An 18,806-nucleotide genomic window follows, 5' to 3' on the forward strand; every position below is an offset into this window, starting at 1 on the left:
AATGAATCTGAAAGCTTCTCTCACAAAGAGGTATTTCAATTTTCACCTTCCTATTGACACCAAATTTCCTATAGAATGAATGTCTTCCTGACTTTCTAGAGTGAATATCAACAAATTCTCCTTTACTGTCAATTCAACAGAATTTTATATGGGAATTAAGAAGGAAAGTAACAAAATAAAATAAGGTACCAAAGCTATGACACTCAATGTGTAGGTAGGATGCCTTTGGGCTACCTCACAATTCTTGTATTCACAAGTAATTCTCAAAGTGTTTCCCAATGTGTGCTTCCCCAGGTACAAGGTATTTTGTGGTACTACATGCCTAAACATGCTTATGAACTCCCATAAATGGGGGACTACCTTCAATAGTCAGCCAAAGGATATCATCAGTTCAAAGCAAAATCTTTTGCTAATATAGCATAATGTGCACAGTTTTAAGAAAATATTTCCTCCATAAATTCACTCTCAAATGTACATAATTCCAATAAAAGACGGATGTGTACATATATTAAACCAGTACCCTTAGGGAACAAACGTGTCCAAGACATTTCATACCTTCTAGGCTTCAGGGTCCCCATACTTTTTCTTGTAGTGTCCTCTTGTAGCCTCTCCCTGGGTTTAATGTCTGCTGGATAGATTGCTCAACTTGCCTCTCTAGCTTTGCTGCTTTTCACAGTTCAATTACTGACTTCCAGGATAAACTTTTACTACCCCATACTTCCATAAAAAATGGACTGAAAACTATTCATTTTTTAAAGAAGCAAAGAGTAGAACTGCTTATTTACACTTCATTCATACTTCATTATTTCTATTACCTACACTTTGCACCATGTACTTTAATTAAATGAGCTGGGGGGTGTTTACTTGCCCAGGAATCCCCTGATCACCCTCTCTACTATATATATAAATACATCTCTTTGGAAAGATTATGCTCACTTGAAAGCTAATGGTTATATGGGACAAAAATACTTTGTGATATGAAAGAAGCACTTCACACTTTGCCAAAGGTCTAAGTTTGAAAATCTCAACTGTGCATATGAAAAGACCAGTAATAGGAGGAATCACAAGAGACACTTCTACTTATCCTAGGCTAAGGGTCTTTGTCCTTGCTGAAAAGAGCAATGTTACATTTGTGTTGAAAAGAGCGCACTGAACTGAGCCAAAAGCTGTAGGTGTTGAGCCCAGCAGTTAAACAGATTGCCTAGCCTGGTCCAGAAGCTTATCACCCGAGTCTTCTGCCTGACTCAGACTTGTAATAAATTGATCCATTCAGCTGAGATGCTGCAACCCATGGGGAACAAGCTCAGTTGGGTTGCCTGTTTAATAGATATACCTTCAACGATTCAACCCAGCAAAAGAACTCATCCATCACCAATACCATCCTTCAGTAAATTTCCAGTCACCACAGAAGGTGGTCCTGTAGTTCCAGAATTGAGTTTCCTTAGCTATGTTCCTTATGCACATATACTATATGTACTCTAAGTCTGTGCTCTTCCCCTTAGAGAGTCTTGAATATATTTGTGGGAGAGCGTGCCTCGGGTTTTAGGGGAAATGCTCATAACCACTGTTCTTGCTATGCCATTGGAGTTAATGCATTAGCTAATGATTGGCAAGAAGAAGCATACTTCTGAGAGGTCCTGGGCTACCCTGTTAGGAGGATAGCTGTCTATAGAATTTTCTAGAAAAATTCGTTGAATAGAAGTCATCCTCTGGAGACCCAATCTGTCAGTGTCAATGGGTTCTGCGAGCCCAGAGAAGATCTTATACTTATATAAAAGAGTTGTAATTTAACCAGATTGGAAGGGAAGAGAGGAAAGGCAAGTTGAACCAAATGAAGTATCCCAGTCCTACCTATAAAGAAGACAATGGATAAATAATTAGGTCAGCCATTTCTAAGAAGCAAAAGGATGGGAAAAGGCAGGGCATTGTCAACAAGGAGAAGGCTTGAGCAGTGGCTGCTTCCAGAGCTCTCAGAACACAGAATGTTGGACTAGATGCCATGAAAGGGCCCTTCAAACTCTAAGTCTGTAATCCCACAATCTTATTCATCGCAAGCACTATATAGACATTATTATTATTATTATTATTATTATTATTATTATTATTCCTAGTACAGGATAGGTTTTATCCGATAACATCCATAGATTCCACCAGGGGGAGCTCTTCCTCTTCCATAGCAGATCTCTCTGTCTATTACTCAGTTTCCAACCATCTTTACTGGGTTAGTTTTTAAGAAACAGTCTAGTTCTTAACCCTTTAAACTGTCATCCTACTGCACCCAGTCCAAATTGGAGTTCTTATGATTATAGTAAATATATATGTTGCAAGTATTAGAAAAAAATTAGAGACAATCTGCTTTGCTATTCCTTGCCCATGATATTGCATCTCTGGTAGAATAACTCAGGCTATTTTCCCTGTTCATCCTCTTTACCTAAAATTCTCTCCCTCCTCATCTCCTCTGGCTTTCCTGAAGACTCAGCTAATGTCCTTCCTTTTGAAAGAAACCTTTCCCAGTCCTCCTTGATTTTATGCTTTCCCTCTGAGTTTGTCTCCAATTTATCCTATTTATATCTTCCTTATACAAAGTCTCTCCTGTCTTGGACTGTAAGTTCCTTGAGAATAGAGACTATTTTTGTTTTGTTTAATTTTATGGGTAAGATTTTTACTGTTGTTGTTTTTTTGTTTGTTTGTTGGTTGGTTGGTTGGTTGGTTGGTTGGTTGGTTGTTTTTTCCCCCCTTTATTTGTATCTATACTGTCTTAACATTATTCCTCATCACACACTCATCCATTTAGTGATTAATTAATCTCATTTTCTATGGAAAATATCTTCCCAACCTCTCTTAATTTTTTTCTTAACTCTATCCCTTTTATCCCATATGTAAGCCTGTTTTTATAAATATTTGTTTGCTTTTTGTCTCTCCCATTAGATTTTTTAAAATTAAATTTATTTTTTTATTATAGATTTTTATTGACAGAACATATGCATGGATAATTTTTCAACATTGTCCCTTTCTCTCACTTCTGTTCCAACTTTTCCCTTCCCTCTCTCTACCCCCTCCCCTAGATGGCAGGCAGTCTCCTACATGTTAAACATGTTAAAGTATATCTTATACAATATATGTGTACAGATCTGTACAGTTCTCTTATTGCACAAGAAAAATCGGATTCAGAAGGTAAAAATAACCTGGAAAGAAAAACAAAAATGCAAGTACTCCACATTCAATTTCCAGTGTTCTTTCTCTGGGAGTAGCTGATTCTATCCATCTTTGATCAATTGTAACCGAATTGTATCTTCTCATTGTCAAAGATATCCACTTCTATCAGAATACATCCTCATACAGTATTGTTGTTGAAGTGTATAATGATCTCCTGGTCCTGCTCGTTTCACTCAGCATCAGTTGATGTAAGTCTCTCCAAGCCTCTCTGTATTCCTCCTGTTGGTCATTTCTTACGAACAATAATATTCCATAACATTCATATACCATAATTTACCCAACCATTCTCCAATTGATGGGCATCCACTCATTTTCCAGTTTCTGGCCATTACAAAAAGGACTGCCACAAACATTCTTGCACATACAGGTCCCTTTCCCTTCTTTAATATTTCTTTGGGAAATAAGCCCAGTAGTAGCACTGCTGGACCAAAGGATATGCACAGTTTGATAACTTTTTGGGCATAGTTCCAAATTGCTCTCCAGAATGGTTGGATCTGTTCACAACTCCACCAACAATGCATCAGTGCCCCAGTTTTCCCACATCCCCTCCAACATTCATCATAATTTTTTTCCTGTCATGTTGGCCAATCTGACAGGTATGTAGTGGTATCTCGGAGTTGTCTTAATTTGCATTTCTCTGATCAATAATGATTTGGAACACTTTCATGTGAGTAGAAATAGTTTCAATTTCATCAACTGAAAATTGTTCATATCCTTTGACCATTTATCAATTTCTCCCATTAGATTGTGAGTTACTTTGTATACTCAATGCTTAGCTGATTAATAAATACTTTTTTACTTGATTTAACCTTAAGGAAAATATATGCCAAGATAGCTAAAATAAGAATGTAATGTTGTGGCTGGGACAGATGAAGGAATTGGATGAGATCACAAATTCATCTACGAATCTAAAAGTTGTCATCCATTTCCAAGTAGTGTGCATGTTAGAAAAATTGTGGGATTTAGATTCACTGATTGCAGACTTGAAACCTGGTTCTCCTAATTTTTATCTGATGTTGGACATATGGTTTTACTTCTCTCACATTCTGTTTTTCCCTTTGCAAAATGAGGGCGTTGAACCAATCCCTTCCAAAATATCTTTTTTATCATAGTCTTCCCTCATTCTTCTCATCCAATGTGCAGTATACCACACCCACATAGTAATCTTTCTCACAATTCTTCTTATAATTTTCACTGCCATTCTTCCACTTAAGACCCCCTCAGAATTAAGATACAATCTCATTATGCATGATTACCTTTCTTCCTTGGTCCTCACTCATCTTCCATGTTACTCATTATCCACCTATCTCCCATGATCATCCCTCACTCATTGCCCCTTTATACATTTCCCCTACTTTTTGTGTTCATCCAGAGCAGGGAGAGAGGAGTCAGGCTAGAAGGGAAGGTTGTCCTTTGTTCTTCTTCATACAAGGCATTATATTTCTTCAAGGAGGCCTTAGAGAAGGTATAAGAGATCTGTCTCCGTGCTTTAGATTGTTTGTGTTTAGGGATTTTCAAAAGAATTAAGGGCCCTAACTTAGAAGCAAGAATTTTTTATTCTGACTTACTTACCTTGTCTCTCAGGTAATGCCTCAACTCTTTGAACAGCCAGAAGGGATTGTGCAGAGCCACTGGAAATCAACCCTAATGTCAACAACCTTTGAGAGAGGAGTGATAAAATTCACATTTGCAGTTGTCTGAATAGACTTGTTTGAGGTTCTGCTAGACTGTTAGGTAATCCTGGTGTCTGCACCAAGCCTCACACCCATCACAGCAGGATTTGCCTTCGGGCCTCTGACCTCTAATCTCCTTCTAGTTGCAATTTCCTCTTATGGGTTGAGGCTGTCTGTAACCAGCAGACAATAGAACAAGGTAAAGATTGAAGACCCCAGGGCTGCTGAGTACCAGGGAGGCAGAAGGACAGACACAGAGAATTTTAGAGTAAATGAGATTATCTAGTCTAACCCCTTACCTTTATCTATGAGTTTGGCCAGGACTAGGAAACAAATTGAGTGGGGGAGATACATATATATATAATCGAGCCCCTATCTTTAAATTATCTTCCACAATTACTGTACACTTCAACAATTTAGAAGAATTAAAACATACAAAGCACTGTATTAAGGATGCAAAAGTAGAGATGCTCTCAGTAGATCCTGCTCTCAGTGGGTTGACAATCTAGTGAAGGATTTATTTATTTTATTCTTTTTTAAGAAGTTTGGAAGAAGTCAATAGAGAGGAAGTGTTTGAAGGTGCTTGAGAAGGGATAACCTCTAGCATAAGATCTTGTATAAGATGAGAGGGAATCTTAGATCTAGAATGAAAAAGTACTTTCTAGTTTTAAGAAGTTTTAAGACATCTTGGTCAGTGTCCTAATTTTTATGGATGGAGAAATCAGAGGCCTAAGAATTTAGTGATTTTCCTAAGTTCTCTTCCCTTATTTTCAATTACCTTTTTTATTTTGAATACAGTCTATTTATTTATACCATCATTTCTTCAGCTTTATTGCTGTTGTTTATAGACCACCCCCCATCCTCTCCTAACAGGATTTGGAATCACATATCATTCCTTCAACTTTCTTAATGATTTTAGTGCCTGACTGAGCCTTTTCTTTTCTTCCATTCCCTGTCATCAATCTGGTGGATTTAAATATTAATATTCATATTTGTCCCTTCTTTGCACCTCACCATACATTCTACTCCATTTCAACCACACATCAGAATTAGGTCACACATAAAATCTTTGTTTAATCTCAATGGAGCTGAAACACTTTGAAAGTTTGAAATTTCACCCTAATTTCAATGGTCTGTTTTCCATTTTTCATTTACACTAAAAATTCTCTTCATTTTTTGGTGACTTTGCATCCCTTTGTCCATCTCTATTCTAAGTCTTTGTTCCTTATCTTGATTTCACTTGTCCCAATGTCTAGTTTCAATTTTCTGGTTGTCCACTTGAGTAGTTCACTAGACAATACCCTTGTTCCCCTGAATTTCTACTATTCTTTACCCAAATCCTTTTCCTTGAATAATCCCCCACAATATGATTTCTCCCTTGTCTACTCCACGGTTGCAGAGAAGCCTGAAGAATATCACAAAATCAAGCAGACTTTATCTACTACAAAATCTTTCTCTGCTGCTAAGCAGCTAGTTCTATTTTACTCAGTGAATTTCTCATTCCTTCAAATAACTTTTTAAAATTTATTTATTTATTTATTTTTGCTAAAGCAATTGGGGTTAAGTGATTTGCCTAGGGTCACACAGCTAGTAACTAATTTTTTTTCTGGTTTGATTTTTTATTTTATAGCTGAAAAAACTGAAGCCCAGAGGGTTTAAGTGATTTTCCATCATGATCTTTTAATTAATTAATTAATTTTTATAAAAATTTTATGCATAGGTAATTTTCTAGCACTGACAATTGCAAAACCTTTTGTTTCAACTTTTCCCTTATTTCCCCTCACCCCTTCCCCCAGATGGCAGGTTGACCAATATATGTTAAATATGTTAAAGTGTAAGTTAAATACAATATATGTATACACATCCAAACAGTTCTTTTGCTGTACAAAAAGAATCAAACTTTGACACAGTGTACAATTAGCCTGTGAAGGAAATAAAAAATGTAGGTGGACAAAAACAGAGGGCCTGGGAATTCTATGTAGTGGTTCATCGTCATCTCCCAGAGTTCTTTCGCTGGGTGCAGCTGGTTCAGTTCATTACTGCTCTGTTGGAACTGATTTGGTTCATCTCATTGTTGGAGAGGGCCATGTCCATCAGAATTGATCATCATATAGTATTGTTGTTGAAGTATATAATGACCTCCTGGTCCTGCTCATTTCACTCAGCATCAGTTCATGTAAGTCTCTCCACACCTCTCTGTATTCATCCTGCTGGTCATTTCTTACAGAACAATAATATTCCATAATATTCATATACCACAATTTATTTAGCCATTCTCCAATTGATGGGCATCCACTCAGTTTCCAGTTTCTGGACACTACAAAGAGGGCTGCCACAAACATTCTGCAACATACAAGTCCCTTTCCCTTCTTTAAGATCTCTTTGGGATATAAGTCCAGTAGTGACACTGCTGGGTCAAAGGGTATGCACAGTTTAATAATTCTTTGAGCATAGTTCCAAATTGCTCTTCAGCATGGCTGGATGTATTCACAATTCCACCAACAATGTATCAGTGTCCCAGTTTTCCCACATCCCCTCCAACATTCTGCATTATCTTTCCCTATCATTCTAGTCAATCTGACAGATGTATAGCGGTATCTCAGAGTTGTCTTAATTTGCATTTCTCTGATTAATAATGACTTGGAGCATCTTTTCATATGATTAGAAATAGTTTCAATTTCTTTGTCTGAGAATTGTCTGTTCATATCCTTTGACCATTTATCAATTGGAGAATGGCTTGATTATAAATTGCTTATAAATTAGAGTCAATTCTCTATATATTTTGGAAATGAGGCCTTTATCAGAACCTTTGACTACAAAAATGTTTTCCCAGTTTTATTACTTCCCTTCTACTCTTGTCTGCATTTGTTTTGTTTGTACAAAAACTTTTTAATTTGATATAATCAAATTTTTCTATTTTGTGATCAATAATGATCTCTAGTTCTTCTTTGCATAAATTCCTTCCTTTCCCATAGGTCTGAGAGGTAAACTATCCTATACAGCTAGTAACTATTAAGTAACTATCCATCTAAGGCTGGATTTGAACTCAGGTCCTCCTGACTTCAGGGCCAGTTCTCTATCCACTGAGCCATTTAGCTGCCCCCAAATAACTTTTAAAATCTTTTTCTTTCCTTCTTTTAGCCTTGATCACACTTGTACCTTTCAGATCATAGTAGGTCATCTAAATCCTCACTTCACTAACAGGAGTGAGAACATCCATTGTAATTCCACCATTGTTAAAATTTCCCAGCATCAACACCTGGTCTCCCCTTTTCCTTTCTGGCTACAGAAGAAGATAATATTGACCCTCTTCACTATGGTTATTCTGTTCTCCTAATCTAATTCTAAGCAATCTCAACTGGGGCTTTCCTGTAGCAATTGTTATTTTTTCCTTATGTTTTTCAATCTGCCTACAGATTTCCTCAGGTTTCACCAATCTTAAAAAAAAAAAATCCCTCTTTATCTTCCTATCCCATCCAGCTACCATTTTATCTCTCTCCTGCCATCCTAATTTTCTTGAAAGTGTTTTCTATAGCTGAAACTGCAAGTTCTCTACTATCCACTTCCTCAACCCTTTACAATTTGGTTTCTGTGCTTGTCACTCAATTGAAACTGGTCTTTCACAGATTATCAATGATCTCATAATTAAGAAATGTAATCCTCCTTCTCCTGGACTTCTTTGAAGGTTTTTTTTTTCTTTTAAATACGATTGCATCCTACTATTGGATACTCTCCCCCTCTTTGACTAAAGAATATCCCACTTTTCTGGTGCTTCTCCTATATTCTTCTAACCATCTCTTAGTTCCCTTCATTGGTTCCTAATCCTCTTCTTAACCTCTTAATGTGAGTGTTTTCCAAGGACCTATCCTTGGTCCTCTTTTCATCTTTCACTATATTCTTTACCTAGGTAATCTTAATTACTTTCTTGATTTTAACTATCATTTTATTCAGGTGATTCCTAAATCTTTATCTCAAGTCCTTGGTCACACTCCAGATCCATCTTTCCAACTACTTTCAGGAAAGTTCTCCCTGGATGACCTTCCATCACCTCCAATTCAATATATCCAAAATTGCACTCATTCTCTTCCCTCCCAAACCTGAACCTTCTTCAGGTTTCACAATTTCTATCTATGGGAATGAAGGAAAGAGGGAATAAGCATTTGTTAAGCACCTACTATGTGTCAAGAATGGTGCTAAGTTTTGTTGTTTTTTTTTTTTTTTTTTACAAATATTATCTTATTTAATCTGCATAATCTGGGATTTAGGTTCTTTTGAGAGGTTCCTTAAAAATAAATATCAGATTGTACATGAATAACCTGTATCTTATTGCCTGGGAAGTGGGGGAAATTGGAGAGAGAGGGAGAAAAAAATTGGAAAACAAAGTCTTACAAAAATGAATGTTGAAAGATATTTCTATATGTAATTGGAAAAATCAAATACTACTGAGAAAAAAAATAGATATCAGAGTTACCATCTTCCAAATGGTTGCTCAATGAATAATGGAGTATCTGATATGGGCCAATCTTTATTTCATTCACCATGGAAAAAATGCTCGACACAAAAGGACTCATAGGCATCCCATGATCAAATACACAAATGTAAAATGATCAAATAGTATATTAGACTTATTAGAATTCCCTTGAAATATAAAGAATGTTGTGGTTCTCTTCAAAATATACTTCCCATTCTACTGAGATCTACCTTGACTGAGAAACTCACAGTGTTGGCAAGGTCCAGATCTCCAGGCCCCTCATAAGCTTCATACTTTCAATTACAGAGTCTTTTATGGAGGATCCTCATCACCTTATCTGAGAAAGAAATCTCTGTCTGGGAAGCCAGTGTCCACTTTCCAAACTCAGGAACTCTCAGTCACTTTGAAACTGTCTTGAGTTTCAGATAGAGTAATTCACAAGATTGAAAATTTCTATTTTTAGGATTACTGTGATTTTGGTCGTGTGCCCAGAAAAGAAAATGAAGGCAGAATACAATGAGCAATTCAAGGTCCATGAACTCCCCTTGCCTGGATAAGGGCAGGCTACTTATTTGTCGGATATCTTTACTGTCAGCGATCATTTTCTGCTTCTTGACAGGGGAGGTAGAGAAAAAAAAGATAACTCTTCATCCTACTTGCTGGATTTTGGTCTGAAAGTTCAAGAGAGATGTAGTTTTCTGAAGAAGACCTCATTTCTAAAATAGAGAACTGAGTAAAATTTATAAAAATATGATTCATTTCCCAATTGATAAGTGGTCAAATGACATGAACAGGGAGTTTTCAGATAAAGAAATCAAAGCTGGGGCAGCTAGGAGGCGCAGTGGATAGAGCACCAGCCCTGAATTCAGAAGGACCTGAGTTCAAATCCTATCTCAGACACTTAACACTTCCTAGCTTGTGTGACCCTGGGCAAGTCACTTAACCCCAGCTTGTTGGGGGGGGGGGGAATCAAAGCTATCTATAGTCATATAAAAAAATGCTACAAATCACTAACAATTAGGGAAATGAAAGTTAAAACAATTATGGGTGTCATCTCACACTTCTCAGATTAGCTAATGTGACAGAAAAGGAAAATGATAAATGTTGGAGAAGTGGGAAAATTGGAACACTAATGCATTGTTGGTAGAGTAGCAAACTGATAATATATGAACATAATGGAATACTATTGTTCTATAAGAAATGATGAGCAGGATGATTGGAAAGACTGATAGGAACTGATGCTGAATGGAGTGAGCAGAACCAGGAGAATGTTGTACATAAAAGCAATGTTGTACAAAGATCAGCTATAAGAGACTTAGCTGTTCTCAGTAACACAATGATCCAAGACACTTCCAAAAGACTCATGATGGAAAATACTATCCACATTCAGAGAAAGAACTATGGAGTCTGAATGTAGATAGAAGCATTTCATTTTTTTTCTTTCTTGTGGTTTTCCTCTTTTGTTCTGACTCTTTCACAACATGACTAATGTAGAAAAGTTTAAAATGATGGTACATATATAACATGTCAGATTGCTTGATGTCTTGAGGAAAGGGAAGAGAAGGAATGGGAAAATAAGAAAAAAAGGAAATCAAAATTTTATAAAAGTAAATATTGAAGATTATCTTTACATGTAATTGGGGGAAATAATGGGAAGGGGGAGTGTGTGGTGAGGGAAAAGGAAAATGGATGAGCTCATTGCAGTTTAATCTTATAAACTAGGTAGCTTGATGGTAGAGTCAGGAAGGTCTAAGTTAAAAAAAAAAAAGCCTCATACACTTCCTACCTGCATGACTTTGGGCAAGTTACTTAACTTGTTTGCCTCAGTTTCTTCTTCTATAAAATGGAAATAATAGTGCCTACTTTCCAGCGTTGTTGTGAAGATCAAATGAAATAATGTAAAGTGCTTAGTATTATTCCTGGTACATTATAAGTGCCATATAAATATTAGCTATTATTATTGTTATTATTATTATTATTTTATTATTATTATTTTATTTTATTGTTATTATTATTATTTCTCTAAGAAGAGACTATTCTCCTCTGACTCTCATTAACAAAAATCTCAGGGATCCTAGCCATTGGGGAAAAATAGAAAATCCCTATGCATTCTCAGCAAGGTACAAGGGTACATGTCTTCTTACATGGAAGGTGTCCTTCCAACAAGAATTCACAAATTGTAAATCAAATTGATTAGGGGAACTCACTGAACCAGTCAGGGCTCCTTTGAACACCCCATCCTCATACATAGCTAACTATAAATGTAAAGGAAAGAATTTCCCCAGCTGATATAATCATAGAAGATGGTCATACATGACGATTTTTAAAAATAAATTTTACCTTTTTATGTCACCAGAATTTCTCCTAGAATCCCTTTTTCTACCCCCTTACAGAGAACCATCCCATATAACAAATAATATTTTTAAAGGGAAAAATAAGAAAGAAAGAAACACAAGGGGGAAAGGTAGTGAAACCAATCAATATATCAAAAAAGTCTGAAAATATATGCAATATTCCTCATTTAGGAACCCCTACTTTTACACAAGTGTAGAAAAAGAGGTATTTTCTCTTTGTTGGGACCATACTTATTTTTTGTAATTTTGCAATATACCCTTTTGGTTGTTTTGTAGTGGTTTTTCTTTCAATTTACATTGCTATAGTTATTGTTCATATTTTTGTGGCCTTGCCTACTTCCCTCTGCAGGAGAGCATACATTTCCATGTGTCTCTAAATTTATCACACATATTATTTCCTACAGAATAGTAAAATTTAATTTAATTCATGTACCATCATTTGTTTAGCCATTCCCATCTATTTGTTTCCAATTCTTCACCACAGGTCTTAAGGATTTAATCTGTAAACAAAATATCCCTATGCCTAGTAATTCCTTTATAAGGTGCAAATTTCTTTGGCTTAAAAAGGAATAGTATGATAGGCTGAAGAAACAAGCTAATCATTCTTCTGGTAACTAAGTTTCTGGAAATTTTTCAATAATTAAAGTTCCATTTGAAGAGACAATGCTTGGGAGCACTTTGAGGGGAAGATGCCTGCTGGAGTAGGGAAGAAGAGACTTTCTCTTCTCCTCTCACTACCTTAACCTTAATAGTATGACTTCAGAGGTCTTGGACCAATGGTAAATCTTTACAACCAGATAGGGATGAGCCACAGAATCAAGGCCTGATATAGATACAGAGAGATGTTCACTCAAAGGAAGAAACAACTACTAGAAGCATGAACTCTCAAGATAAAGAAGAATACAGCTCCTTACTTAAGAAAAGAGATTTTTTAAAACAGTATTTAATTTTTTCCAAATACATGTAAAGATAGCTTTCAACATTCATTTTTGTAAAACTCAATGTTCTAATTTTTTTTTTCTCTTTCTCCCTTACTTCCCCCCTTCCCAAGATAGCAAACAACCTGAAATAGATTAAATACATGCAGTCCTGGAAGGAAATAGATCTTGAGAACCCAGATGAGCAGCCCAGCATGCATAGGCATTGCCCCTAAACAACTTTGCATCTTTATACTCATAGGAAAGAGATGTATTCATAAAGGATGAGTGCAAAAAACTATTTTAAGGACTCATTTCTTTTTCATTAGGAACTTTATTATAGGTGGCTTCCTGGTGGGAATGGGAAAGAATAGAGGCATATTAGGCACAAGTTCTAAGATACTTTTACATCATTAAAGGTTGAATATCTTCTCTGAGCAAGGTTCTGCGTTAGGTGCTTGTGACGAAAATATAAAAACCAAACAATACTTTCCTTCATGGATCTTTTATTGGGAGAATCCAATGTATGCACAGCTAACTAAATGTGAGAGAATTTGAGAAAGAATAGAGCACCAAAAATGGAACGTTTGAAAGTTAAGAGAGGAGAGAAGTGGGCAAGGCAAGACTTCCAGGAGGAATTGACAGTTGAGCTGAGTTGTGAAGAAAGATAAGGATTCTGAAAAAGAGAGATAGGGGACTTTAGGAACTGACAATATACATATACAGAAGATAAATAGTTCAATGAAGACAAGAGCCAATACTTGGAATCAGAAATGCCTGAAGACGTACTTGGGGTACTTAAGAAGTACTTAGGGTGAAACTAGGTCTCTACCTATATATATCAAAGAGGAAAAGGAACCCTCTGTACAAAAATATCCATAATAGTTCTTTTCAAGGGAGCAAAGAGTTAGAAATTGAGGGGATGTCCATCAATTGGAGAATTGTAACTGCCAGGAGGGCATATAACCTGGCTCCCTAGCCTGGGGTAGCCCAGAGAGGTAAGGAGTTTGGTAGTGAACACGTGGGTCTTCAGACCAGGTGTTCACTAGGGAACTGACAAGTCAGGGCATTATGTGAGTAGGTATAATAAAGGCTTTTAAGATTACACGTGGCTGTTCTTGAGCGTGCTACTGGTTATTAAACTATAGATTCAAGAGATCGTGGCCAGAGACCTTTGAAGGCCTCAGAGGAGGCGAGCCGGGTAGAGTTGACACTGCAAAGGTCAGTGGTCAAAGGTACTCTGTTGGGCCTAAGGCAGACTAGTAATTGTAACTGCCAGGAGTGCATGTTACAGGGAATGACTGAACAAGTTATTATATGTGAATTTGAATGAATGCTATTGTGCTGTACAAAATTGTGGGGGTAACTAAGTGATAATAGATAAGTAGTTAGAGTACCAGCCCTGGAATTTGAACTCAGGAAAACCTGAGTTCAAATGTGTGTGTAACCCTGGACAAGATACTTAACCCAGATTGCCTCCTTCTTCTCCCTCTATCCTTTCACCCACACAAAAAGAAATTATCAAACAGATCATTTCAGAATAAACTTATCATTAGGAAATTCATCTTCATGGAAATTGCTTCAGCTTTGATACTTAAACTTCATCAGCCTTCTCAATTGCTTCTGTCCCCTCTGATTGGAAGACTGGAGGGTAGAGCAAAAATGTCCAAAAGTTTGCCTTTAGAGGGAAAGGTACCTACAGGTGCAATAATGCTTGTAGCAGCCCTGTTTGTAGTGGCAAGAACTGAAAATTGAGTGGATGCCCATCAATTGGAGAATGGCTGAATAAGTTACAGTATATGAATGTTATGGAATATTAGTGTTCTATAAGAAACAATCAGCAGGATGATTTCAGAGTGACCTAGAGAGACCTGCATGAACAGATGCTAAGTGAAATGAGCAGAACCAGGAGATCATTATACATGGCAACAAGATTATACAATGATCAATTCTGATGGAAGTGACTCTTTCCACAATGAGATGATTTAGGCCAGTTCCAATGATCTTGTGATGAAGAGAGCAATCTACACCCAGAGAGAAGACTATAGGAACTAAGTATGGATCACAACCTAGCATTTTCACTCTTTTTGTTGTTTGCTTGCATTTCATTTTCTTTCTCATTTTTCCTTTTTGATCTGATTTTTCTTTTGCAGCAAGATAATTGTGTAAATATGTATACATATATTAGATTTAACATGTTTAACATATATTGGGTTACTTGCCATCTAGGGGAGGGAGTCAGAGAAAGGAGGGGAAATTTTAGAACACAAGGTTTTGCAAGGCTCAATGCTGAAAAATTATACATCCATATGTTTTGAAAATAAAAAACTTTAATTTAAAAATGTATATGTCTACATATCATACAGGTGCACATATCACACACAGATAAGTAAAACTGATTTGTGGAGGACCTAAAATGCTTGTCTACAGTTTTTGTATTTTATCCTTGAATGTTTTTCAGCAATCAGACCTGTGTTTAAGGAGGATCACTTTGGCAGAGTGAATTCAAGAGGGGAGAAACTAGAAGCAGAGATTAATTAAGAGATATTGTAGTAGTCCCAGTAAGAAGTAGGGAGAGCCTAAATTAAGGTGGTACCATTTGAGTGGAAAGACCCTATATAGGTAGACTGGGTCCTTGACACTAAACAGAATGACTGAAAAAACCATCATGGACTCCACTCTGGATCTTTTTTGGTCTTTAGAGAGCCTTTATTTCAAAGCAGAAGACTTCCCAACCAAAAGCCACAACAGAGCTAGAAGCCATATGCTTACCTGGCTGGCAAGCATAATGGCCTGAAGCCTCAGGGAAAATCCCAGACCAAGATCGAGAGAGATTTTCCATAAACATCAATTGTACCAGCCCCAGCTGCTGGCTCTTGCTCCCCTCCCTTTCCCTTTCATCACACCACATTGGGGAAGAGAGATACAGATAGAGGATGGGGATGTCAGAGACAAGGCTTTGTCCAGGATTAGCCATGTTCACCTTCAATAGTTTATGAACAAAACAGAAGTTTGATTATAAAGATTTTTGCAATGAATTTTCATAGCGTTTTATAATTTACAATGTATTGCTCTAACTTGCCTTCTGAGATAAGTAATTCTGGTTGTTGTTGTTTTATTCCTAACTATGATTCCTCTCCATCGTTGGACAACAGCAATGGTTCTGTAATTCGGTAGTCTTAAAGAGTTGCACTGAGATTAAATGGTTTATTCAGGTCTCTGAACTAGATTGTATTGAAGGCACAAAGAACCCACTTTCTCCCTCTGTGGCTGGGCCAGTAGCCAGCAAATCACCCTATTTCTCTAAACAGATAAAGCTTATCACAGTATCCTTAAGGGAACTGAGGTAGATGAAATAATTTGCTCTCACTCACAATGAACACACAGCAAAGCAGAGACTTGAACTCATATCTTCTGAAATGTTTCTTCATCTACGTCATGCTTCCTTTGTAAAGCAAGACATGGCATGGTACAGATGAGAGACATGGACTGCTTCACTGAGTAATGAGACAGTTCTAAAACATTATTATTATTTAATCGTAACTTCTGACTTAGTTGTAAAGGAGCTCTGTTCCCAGGAGATTTGGTGATGAATTGAACCTCATACCATATTTCATAAAGGTTTTTATTTTCAAGTGTTCATATGGAATCATAGCTTATTTCAGCTGGAAGAGGGAGTCAGAGACTAAAGGCAGTTAGATGGTGCAGTGGTTAGAGTTTCAACCTTAAAGCCAGGAATTCTGAGCTAAACCTTCTCAGACATTTGTTAGTTATGGGTCCCTGGGCAAGTAAGTCATCAATAGTCACCTAATCTTTATTGGCCTCAGTTTTTCTCATCTGTAAAATTAGAGGATTGAATAAGATGATCTTTAAGATCTCTTCCAGTTATGATATTATCACTTATCTAGTTTAATGTTTACATTATCAGGAAAAGTCCTTCCCCTCCCCATTTGACCTTTCAAATTCCCTGGTCTTTCCCTATTTCTTCTTTTACTTGCTGACCCAGCAGAAAGAGAAATAAAAATCACATATAGGGAAGAGATCCCTACTTATAGATTTAAGAAAACCCAAGATTTAAATATATGTATGTGTTTTCTCCTTTCACCTAGCTAGCTCCTAAGTTTAAGTTTCCTATTTCAGCTCCCTCTTTTCCTTCTTGATCAATAAATACAAGTATCTACTAAGAGATGCAACTTTCTTTACATTTTTAAAATTTTTCAATAGCATAGTAAAAAAACAATTTTAACATTAATTTTTTAAAATGTTGAATCCCAAATTCTCTCCCTCCTTGAGAAGGCAAGCAATTTGATATAAGTTATATCCGTGTGGTCATGCAAAACATATTTCTATATTATTTCCATGTTTTGAGGGAAAAAATGCCAAACAAACCATGGCCAAAAAAAATCAACAAGAAAAATTAAAAAGTTATTTTTAAAAAGGTTGCTCAACTTTAAAGGACTTTAAAAAGTCTTTTAGAATTGTCTTGGATCATTGTCTTGCTGAGAATAGCTAAGTCATTCACAGTTGATCATCCTGTACTAGGCTGTTACTGTGGACTGTTCTGCTCACTTTACTTTGCATGTTCATGTAAATAATTCAAGATTTTTCTGAAACATTCTAAGAGCTCATCATTTCTTATAGCACAACAGTATTCTATCAAAATCATATACTACAATTTGTCCAGTGATTGCCCATTTGATGAGTATCTCCTTAATTTTCAATTCTTTGCCAGCACAAAAAGAACTGCTATAAATATTTTTGGACCTATAGGTCCTTTTTAAAAATCTCTTTGGGATACAGACTTAGTAGTGATATTGCTGGATTAAAGCATATACATGTTTGTTTTTTATCCCTTGGGGTATAGTTCCAAATTTAGATGCAACTTTTACAATCTGGAGACTGGCCTGTCTGATACAGACTACTTTATGCAAAAAGAGAATATGGAAGCAAGTCTGTCTCAGAATTTAACTTTTTTAAAGTCCATGTAAACAGAGTATAATAAGGTTTTGGAACCCAACTGTGAAAGCTATTTGTGAGTAGAAAAAACTTGGTGAGGTCACATAACTAGACATCCTACACAAAGACAAATTCCACACTAGAATAAGTTCTATCAATTTTAGCAGCTAAGTGGTATACTGGATAGGACACTAATTTCAAATCTAGCCCCAGTCACATACCTTAGTAACTTTGTAATTTAGTAACTAAGTAACTTTAGCAAGTTACTTAATTTCTCTGCCTCAGTTTCCTCAACGGTAAAATGGTGAAAATAGTATCACCTACATTCCAGAATATTTGTGAAGCTCAAATGAGACATTTGTAAAATACTAGAGTATTTGTGTAGTAGTCATCATCCATCATCATTGTAATTTCATTTTAGGCTGGTCATTTGCTATTTTATTTACTTTCTCTAAATCTCTTGAAGCAATTCAGGAAATTGATCTTTGAGCACCTAAAGCACCCACTTAATATTCTTATTTGTTTAGAACTTTTCAGAATCTTTCCGTTGGAACTAATTTGGTGGGACACAGTCAGCTTTTGGTCCTCAGAGAAGGAGGCAGTCCCATGTCAAAGAGAGGGTTACCCTGCCAACTTGGGCCACTCTCAGCCCTGATGCTAGGAATGGATGAGGCTCCTTGATAACTACTCCCCCTCAGATATCTGCAGTTCCTGCTAGGGCCCCAAATATTGATTTTGTGGGTGTTGTGAGGGTGATACATGCAGTGAGACAGCTCTAGAAATAGAGGTCTTTGAACAGAATCTTTAAGAAGGCGAGGGCTTAGAAATTTGGTCTCACTGATTTTTAAAATTTGTCTTTATTTATTGGTCCTATTGATTTTTGTTTCTGTCTTATTTCACGGTTGGGAAAATCTGTTCTCCATATGCCACTTCTCAAGCAGGTGCTTAAACACACTCAGACTTGTGCATTACAAATATACATGCCCACACAACACACATCTATACTTAAATACATGTGCACCACAAACACATATGTGCCACAAACACAGACCTAATTTGTTTGATTCCTACTCTGTTAATTTCACAGCTTCTCATTAGAAAGTTCTAATAAATCTAGCATTGGGAACCCAAATATAGGAGTAAATGGAGTGCTGACCTGCCTTGTCCTGTCCTGTACCCAATCATTCAATCCCCCACACTGTTCATTGCTGGGAAAAAG

This window comes from Sminthopsis crassicaudata, chromosome 2, assembly GCF_048593235.1.
Source record: "Sminthopsis crassicaudata isolate SCR6 chromosome 2, ASM4859323v1, whole genome shotgun sequence".
NCBI lineage: Eukaryota > Metazoa > Chordata > Mammalia > Dasyuromorphia > Dasyuridae > Sminthopsis > Sminthopsis crassicaudata.